Genomic DNA, 7,576 nt, shown 5'->3' with positions numbered 1-7,576 from the left:
CCACAATAGGTTATTAATGTTATGAGTACTGATTCTTTGTCTTCTATGATTGCGTGTAACCTATGTAATCTGAATGATAATTGTCATGTTATTATATTTGTCCGTTCCCTCTGTGTTTTAGTGTCTTTTTTGGGGGGGGGGGGGGAAGAATCACTACAAATGACAACAAAGCACCACAATTTGTTTAGATTTTTTTTTTCTATATGAATCATAACAGGGGATATGGCGATTTGGAACAAAACTCTAGATGAACTATACACTTACAGTAAGTCATGAGGCTGAAACTGTAAAAATCACAACAAAAAGATGCATGATTAGAGTGTAAAGTACAGTATTTCAAATATGTCTGATATATAAGGTTGTTGACATGAAAGTTTACATGAATACTCACATGACACAGTCCAAATAAAGGAAACACCAGCAAAAAGAGCTGTTTTTTTGTATCACTATTTTCTATTCTAAGAGAAATACTTCATCCCATTATGGATACATTTCTTGATGGACATATTTGGGATGAATACAGAGTAAGTAGGTATATATTTTTATATATATTATGAATACTCAGTGTATTATTAAATATTTTTCCTGTTTCCAGATACACCTATTATTAAAATGACTATTAAAATGACATTAAAATGACTGAAATTATACTGGTTTGATTATAGTTATTAAACCTTTTGAAACTACTGTTTACTGTATATCCCCTTAAACAAAGCACATGTTGCCCCAAAGTGCATGTGAAGTATGACAACAATGTTCATATACAAAGACCTTTCCAACCCCATATCTTAATGCAGCTTTGATGGGGGATCTTTAAACCGCGCCTCGGGCAGCATTGTCCACTGTCATCAATGAGAACTGAGAGCCACTGAATCATTATGTTACCGGTGATTAGCATTGACCTAGCCCTCCTGGAGGTGAACAGACCAAAGCTGTGCCAGAAAAAAACACACAGAGCCCTAATGTTGGTCTTCATATTCATCAACCAGTCAGTGTATATCAGTGTTTCGCCCGCAATGTCATTCTTGTCGGGGAGAAAAAGCCTCTGAAACAGCATTTAGACCATGCCATGATATTTTTGAAAGAGAGATTATTAATGTGCGCAGAGATTAGGGTTAGATAGCTGATACAGGTTTTCTCAATATCTTTAAATTTGACCATTTTCATGCCAAATAAACAAGTAAATAAATAAAGTATTCAGTGTTTCCCCCAGAATTGTATTCTTGTCAGGGTGGAAAAGCCTCTGAAGCAGCATTTAGACCATCATGGGACACTAAAACTCTCCATTCAAACCCACAATAATTAAATTAGCAGCTCTTTAAGACCCACACACCTATTCAAAGCTAGGGAAACTCTGGAGTATATCATATAGAAATATACTGTATGTATGTTGTGTATACATTTACCATATTCTCATACATGTACACCATTTTACCACTATTCCTTCTTCTTTGTTATGTTGGCTCTCATTTTAATGACCCTGGTTTCATGCCAATTGTGTTAATTTCCTCAATATGTAAATTTTGTTAATGTGAACCCCCCTTTGACTGGTAAAACTGTTGTGAGTTAATGAACCTTTTGTAATTACAATTGCTATAGCAACAGCCGTACCTGGGCCTGGATGATATTACATGCAGTCTGTTTTTGCAGTGAGCTGAGGCAGGCTAGCAAAGCCGATTAAAAAGTCTCATAATGTAGAGGCATTGCCTCTGAGCACAAATAGGTAGGAGCACAATGCATCGTTAGCCTCTGAAAAACGAAACACTAATGCCATTAAGCCAGCAGAATGCAGCATTATAATAGCCTGGTGTTCTCACTTTAGCTTTTCATTAGATCTTGATGTCCGGAGCCAGTTGCCCTAATGAAATCAACAATGAGCCAAATCAACACTTGTCAATTTGGTTGCTAATAATACAAGAATTGCGTAACACGTCATAATTGCTGAATTGAATGTGAGACATGAAAATGAGAGATGGGAAAATTATGTCCTGATTAACACCCATACTGAGAGCTGAAATGAAACAAGGGTGTCAAAGGAATGAATGAAGAGAGAAGCTGTACATGTCTGCATAGGTAAAGGTCTGCAATCTATATATAACACATCTCCATCACCTCTATTGGCCATATTTGACAAGGCATTGCCACATTCATCCTTCATATTGTATCTTCTCAAATAAATCTTCAATTTTGTTATTAAATAATGAGACATGATTTTATCTAAAAGTTTCTGAACCCAGTTTTCTTGAACAATAAACAATCTACCTAAGTTTTCTTTTTCTTTCTTGAAAGCCAAAATGAAAAGTCTGGGTGAAATTATTATCCTGCCAATGAGAAGTTGAACTCAGACAGAGAAATTAACTCAGGATGTGCTTTGAAAGGGCAAATAAATCATACCTTTGCATCCTATTAGAAGCTCCTTTATCATACCCTGAGAAATAATGTCTCAATAAATGAAAATCCCTTCCGATGCAGAGTGGAAGGACTGTGATCAGAGTAATTATTTGGGAGTATTTCGAAACTAAAGACCAACTTTAGGATCTTTAAAGCACCAACCCCCATCCAACTGCTCAGCCTCGACACCAAAAATGACCAGAAGTTGGTAATATTCTTTTAAAGATGTAGCACTTGAATTTTCCTCCTATGTGATCTGTATAAGTAGCCTAGCTACTCATGGTAGGCCAGTTCATTTCTTTGCGATTATGAAATGAAACGAGCTAAGGTAAAACAGCTACAGCATCACTTCAACCATTCATGAGCAAATATTAGCGTTCGTTTCAGCATATGTTTGCGGAATTTAAAGAAAAAGTTCTGGTTTCCTGTATTGGCGTATTTAGATCAGGCAGACAGTTGGCCACAGACACCGGCCTCTACACTGCATTTTACACTGTGTGCCACCAGGTCAGATTTGGCGGGAAATCTGCTGGATTGCTTTACGGCACAAAACAGGAAGAGGGCGCTGTTCTTCCAGAGCAAACAGAGCTAAAGCTTTCAGAGTTTCTGGTAATGACAGATGATGGAAGGAGTGAAAGACTGATGGAAAAATTAGTTCTAACATGTTGATCCTCTTCAGGGAGGGGGAGGAGGGACAGAGAGCAACAGGGCTTATGGGAAATGTAGTCTTAACTAACAATACCACTGATGTGAGATAGAGGCCAATCATCTCTACCATGGTCTACCAAGATGTAACAATTCATTTCACAATGATATATTGATGTTTAAAAATGCTATATGTAGCATCTTTAAATAAGGCTCAATGCTGTATTATTAGTGATTGACCATGAAAAAATCTGGTTGTACTGATTGTGTTGACTTGATCATTTCTTTGCAGGATGACAGTAATGACAATGACATTGCTGACCAATGGTCAGCAATGTGGATGAGAAAATAAACTACCATCTTCTCTGCTATTTTGCCAACAAATGCAATTTTTCTCATTTCAATGCCAAAGCCAATGCATTTCAGCTTTGAGTTAACTTTGTACGATTCATAAATTGTCAACATACATTTTGCTTTTTTTGATCTTGACTATTGTATAGCATATTTATTTAACAGGAGAAACTGATCTCAGCCTGCCTCCGTATGGACTCCCCTTTGTGAACAACAGAGGGAGGCACAGTGAAAGAGAAAGCCTGAGTGGCTGACAGGTTGTCATATAGTTAAACTCAGTGACAGCCGGGCTACAGTTTCCCATTGACACTAATTACAGGTGACAGGGCTAAGTACAAGGCTTTGCACTTGACAATGATGACTCTGGAGGAAATTCTTCATGGTCTCCCCCTCATCTGCTGTGACAGGAGTGATTATGCAGACTGGGAGTTTGTCAAGACCACATTATTGGACCTTGGCTGACTGAGGCGGCTGAATGTGGAGCAAAAGACAAGAATCAAAACAGCATCTGGGATGTTTTTTCCTTTCTTTTTTTTCTTTTTACTACATTGAAAACTCATTCTGAAAATTGTGGTTTAATGTTTTTTTTGTTGTACCTTCGGTTGTTCTTGTTGTGGATCATAGTCTTGTGGATCACACACATACACACGTCCCCCGAAAGTGACATTTGTTGACATTGGCATTATACCATAATGCCAATATTTGTTGTTTGTCCACCATATCAGTAAAAAGCTGAAACACATTGAGGCCATACAGGTAGGAAAGGGTCTTACAGAAAGAGCTGACGTTGACATACTCACATAAAGCTGCACTAGGTAAGAGTTTTAGACAAAAATATGCCGGTTTTATCATTCTAAATCACAAAATGGAGCTTCAGTAGAGAAGAGTGTCCCATTCCCACTAACTGAAACTCACTTTCTGGCCCATACTCCAAAAAAACAACAAAAAACCTCCCCACACTGAGAATAAGACCTTTAGTTTACCTTTACCTTTAGGATTACAGTTACCTCTCTCTGCCATTAGGGGCCGCCAATGTGCAAAGTTGCCTAGTGCAGCTTTAAACATGCTGTTCAGTGCATTTCTCTGGTGCCCCTCCCACCTATACACACACACACACACACACACACACACACACACACACACACACACACACACAGCTTACCCCCCATCCTCCAGTACAGGGTACTTTGCTCCTGCGCTCCAGCACCTTAAGGTGTCATCTGCAGAGCTGTAATGGCTGTTTTAATGGTCCTGAGATAAGTGCTTTAAACTCGTTGAGTCTAATCACGTCAGAAAATTCCCACTGAGTCATTTCGCATATTTGCAGCATTCCAATTATTCTACAATTTATACCCCTTGGACGCTTGTGTCTTTCAAGGAATAAGAATGGAGTGTAATTCTATATTGATTGTGTGTGTGCCAGGGTTAGGGATTCATTTCCAGCAATAAAAATGTACACACTCACAGGACTGTAAGATGTTTTGGATGAAACGGGAACCCAAATGCCAGATATATAAATGTTAAATGTGTGTGTGTTTTATGTGTGTGTATGTATCTGTATGTGTGCAAAATGACAGCAGAATACACATGTTTACATTAGGATTTGACTGATATGGGTTTTTGAGAGCCAATATCGATATTTTTGGATTGGAGCTGCTGATGACTGATATTTTGTTGCTGGTATTCAATATCTTTCAATTTAACCATCATCATGCTAAACAATTGCAGAAATTTCCAAGTATTCATTGTTTCCTCTCAAGCCTCTCAAACAACATTTACTAGTACCACTACTATGATATATGCGCCTTACAAATGGAATAATTTGCAAGTCTTTGAAATTAGAATCCCTTGTTTCTATAGTAAAGTTTAATTTCTTAAACCATGATTTTCTAAACATTGACTGTAACTGTTTCCACTGATTTGTCTTTGTTTGCAGATTGTTGGCTGTGTGGCAACATGTGAATGAACTTCTATATCTTTTTTTATATCTGTACTGTTGTTAGCAGGTCTCTCTTGAAAAAGAGATCTTGATCTCAATGAGACTTATTGCTTAAATAAAGGAAATATATATTGTATATTAAGACCATCGTGGGACACTAAAACTCTCCACTGTAACCCAGACTAATACTAATAATAAATGTATTAATGGATACTTGTGTGGAACCCAGTCAACATTTCTCATCAGAATCAGTTCAGGTTAAGTTCTTCCCATAGACAACCAGTGTATTGATCAATTCTACAATAAATATGTGATCAAACTGCATCATATCCATCATATCAGAGGTGGACCACACTAACTGGACCAGATCTAACTTTTAATAAAAGTCCAATATATCAGTCTAACCCTAGTTTAAGTGTGTGTCATATCCAAAGCAGTGTGTTGGAGCTGCATGGGGGATTCTAACCACTGACAAATCCATATGAAGCAGAGGCCTTGTGTCTGCTGTGTGATGAGCCTGTCATGGGAGGAGAGAGCAGAGTGGATATTAATTCTTCTTTTGATAAATATCTCCCTGCTCTCGTGGAGAGTCACAGAAACCCTTGGCTCACCAAAGCATTCCATCTGATTGATGAAGATCCTATTTAAGATTGCCCTCCATGCTGCGGCTGATACCACCCTCCAATCCCTGCACATGCTGCTGGCTGCTCTTCCATAAGCCCGTTCTTACGCCTTATACTTCTTATACTGTGTTGTCATGCTGCACTGATACCGACTGCAGTCCCTGCATGAGTCTAGTCTCTCTTCTCTAGTCTTGGGCTCTCTAGTTTGGGTTTGACCAATGTTTTGAAGACCGATACCCGTTTGTTTTGTATTCAAGCTGCCATTAGCGGATATTTTGTGCTGTATCTTTACTTTTTTTTTTTCATTTTCATGCAAAAAGTACAAGTATTCATCGTTTCCCCCAGAATTGTATTCTTGTCAAGGTGGAAAAGCCTCTGAAACAGCATTTAGACCATCATGGGACACTAAAACTCTCCACTGAAAGTCAGACTAATGGAATTGTTTTAGGTGGGTTAGCACAGAGTGAGGCAGGTTTCACTGCAGGTTTTACAGACCGACACCCTGAAGAGTAAAAAAGGAAGGAAACTCCATCATATCGGAGGTGAACAACATCATGGGATACTAAACTTATACATTCTTCAACCTTACAATTCATGACAATGTCTATAGTAAGCTCATATGCTTTGCTCTGCCACTTCTCCACAAAAGCTTACATGTATACATCTGAATATGGAAACAGAACAGAGCATTCAGCACAGTTCTGGTCGGTGAACAAACTAATAGTTTTGTTTTTGATGTTCGAGCATAATGGCCTTTGAAATGATGAATAATGTGATCAACAAAAACCACGCAGCCCACTCAAAAGATGGGTTTCTATACACAAACAAGACCACGGCGCACAAAGACACTGTGATGATAGAATGATGGGAATTTCCCTGACACGTCAGGATAATATTCAATTATATTTCATTTTGCATTCATCCTTTATTTAATCAGCTAGTCTCATTGAGACAGAGATCTATTTTTCAAGAGAGACCTGAGAATAATAACAATAAAAAGAAAAAAACATTAATGAAATTGACAGAAATACAGAATACAGTTCAGTCAAATAGTAATATATAGGGACAGACATTATAAAACCAATCACAAATATGATAGAAAATGGGAGATTTCATTGCTTTAAAATCATTGAGGGGGACAACAAATTCTGATTTCAAAGTGTTTTGCAGTCTGTTCCATTTATAAAGTTCATAGTACCAGAAACCAACTAGCTAACTAAACTAACCAGTCATGTGTTCTGGATTTAAAAGAGAGTAGAAATGTGAAGTACAGAAGCCTTATAGATAAATGTAATGCAATGTATTTCCCTTCTCCTTGTTAAAGAAGACCAGCAAACCTTTTAGTATAAGTCATAATGATGAATGTGAGATTTATCTCCTGTAATAAAACACACTGTGGTAAACTGCATCCAGTGGCTTCAAAGTAGAAGTAGTAGGAGCACCTTATGATCAAATATCTATTTAAAAATGGTAAGAATAGAATAGAATAGAAAACTTTAATGTCCTCATTGAGACAATTTGTTTTGCAGCTTAAACAGCAGATAACACTTATTTCAACATTCAGCACACAGTCATATCACATGGTAAAAGTGGAGTCATCTATTAAATAAAATGCATACTCTGCAGT

The sequence above is a fragment of the Centroberyx gerrardi genome, chromosome 19 (genome assembly GCF_048128805.1).
Source record: "Centroberyx gerrardi isolate f3 chromosome 19, fCenGer3.hap1.cur.20231027, whole genome shotgun sequence".
NCBI classification, from domain to species: domain Eukaryota; kingdom Metazoa; phylum Chordata; class Actinopteri; order Beryciformes; family Berycidae; genus Centroberyx; species Centroberyx gerrardi.
This window is presented reverse-complemented; position numbering follows the sequence as displayed.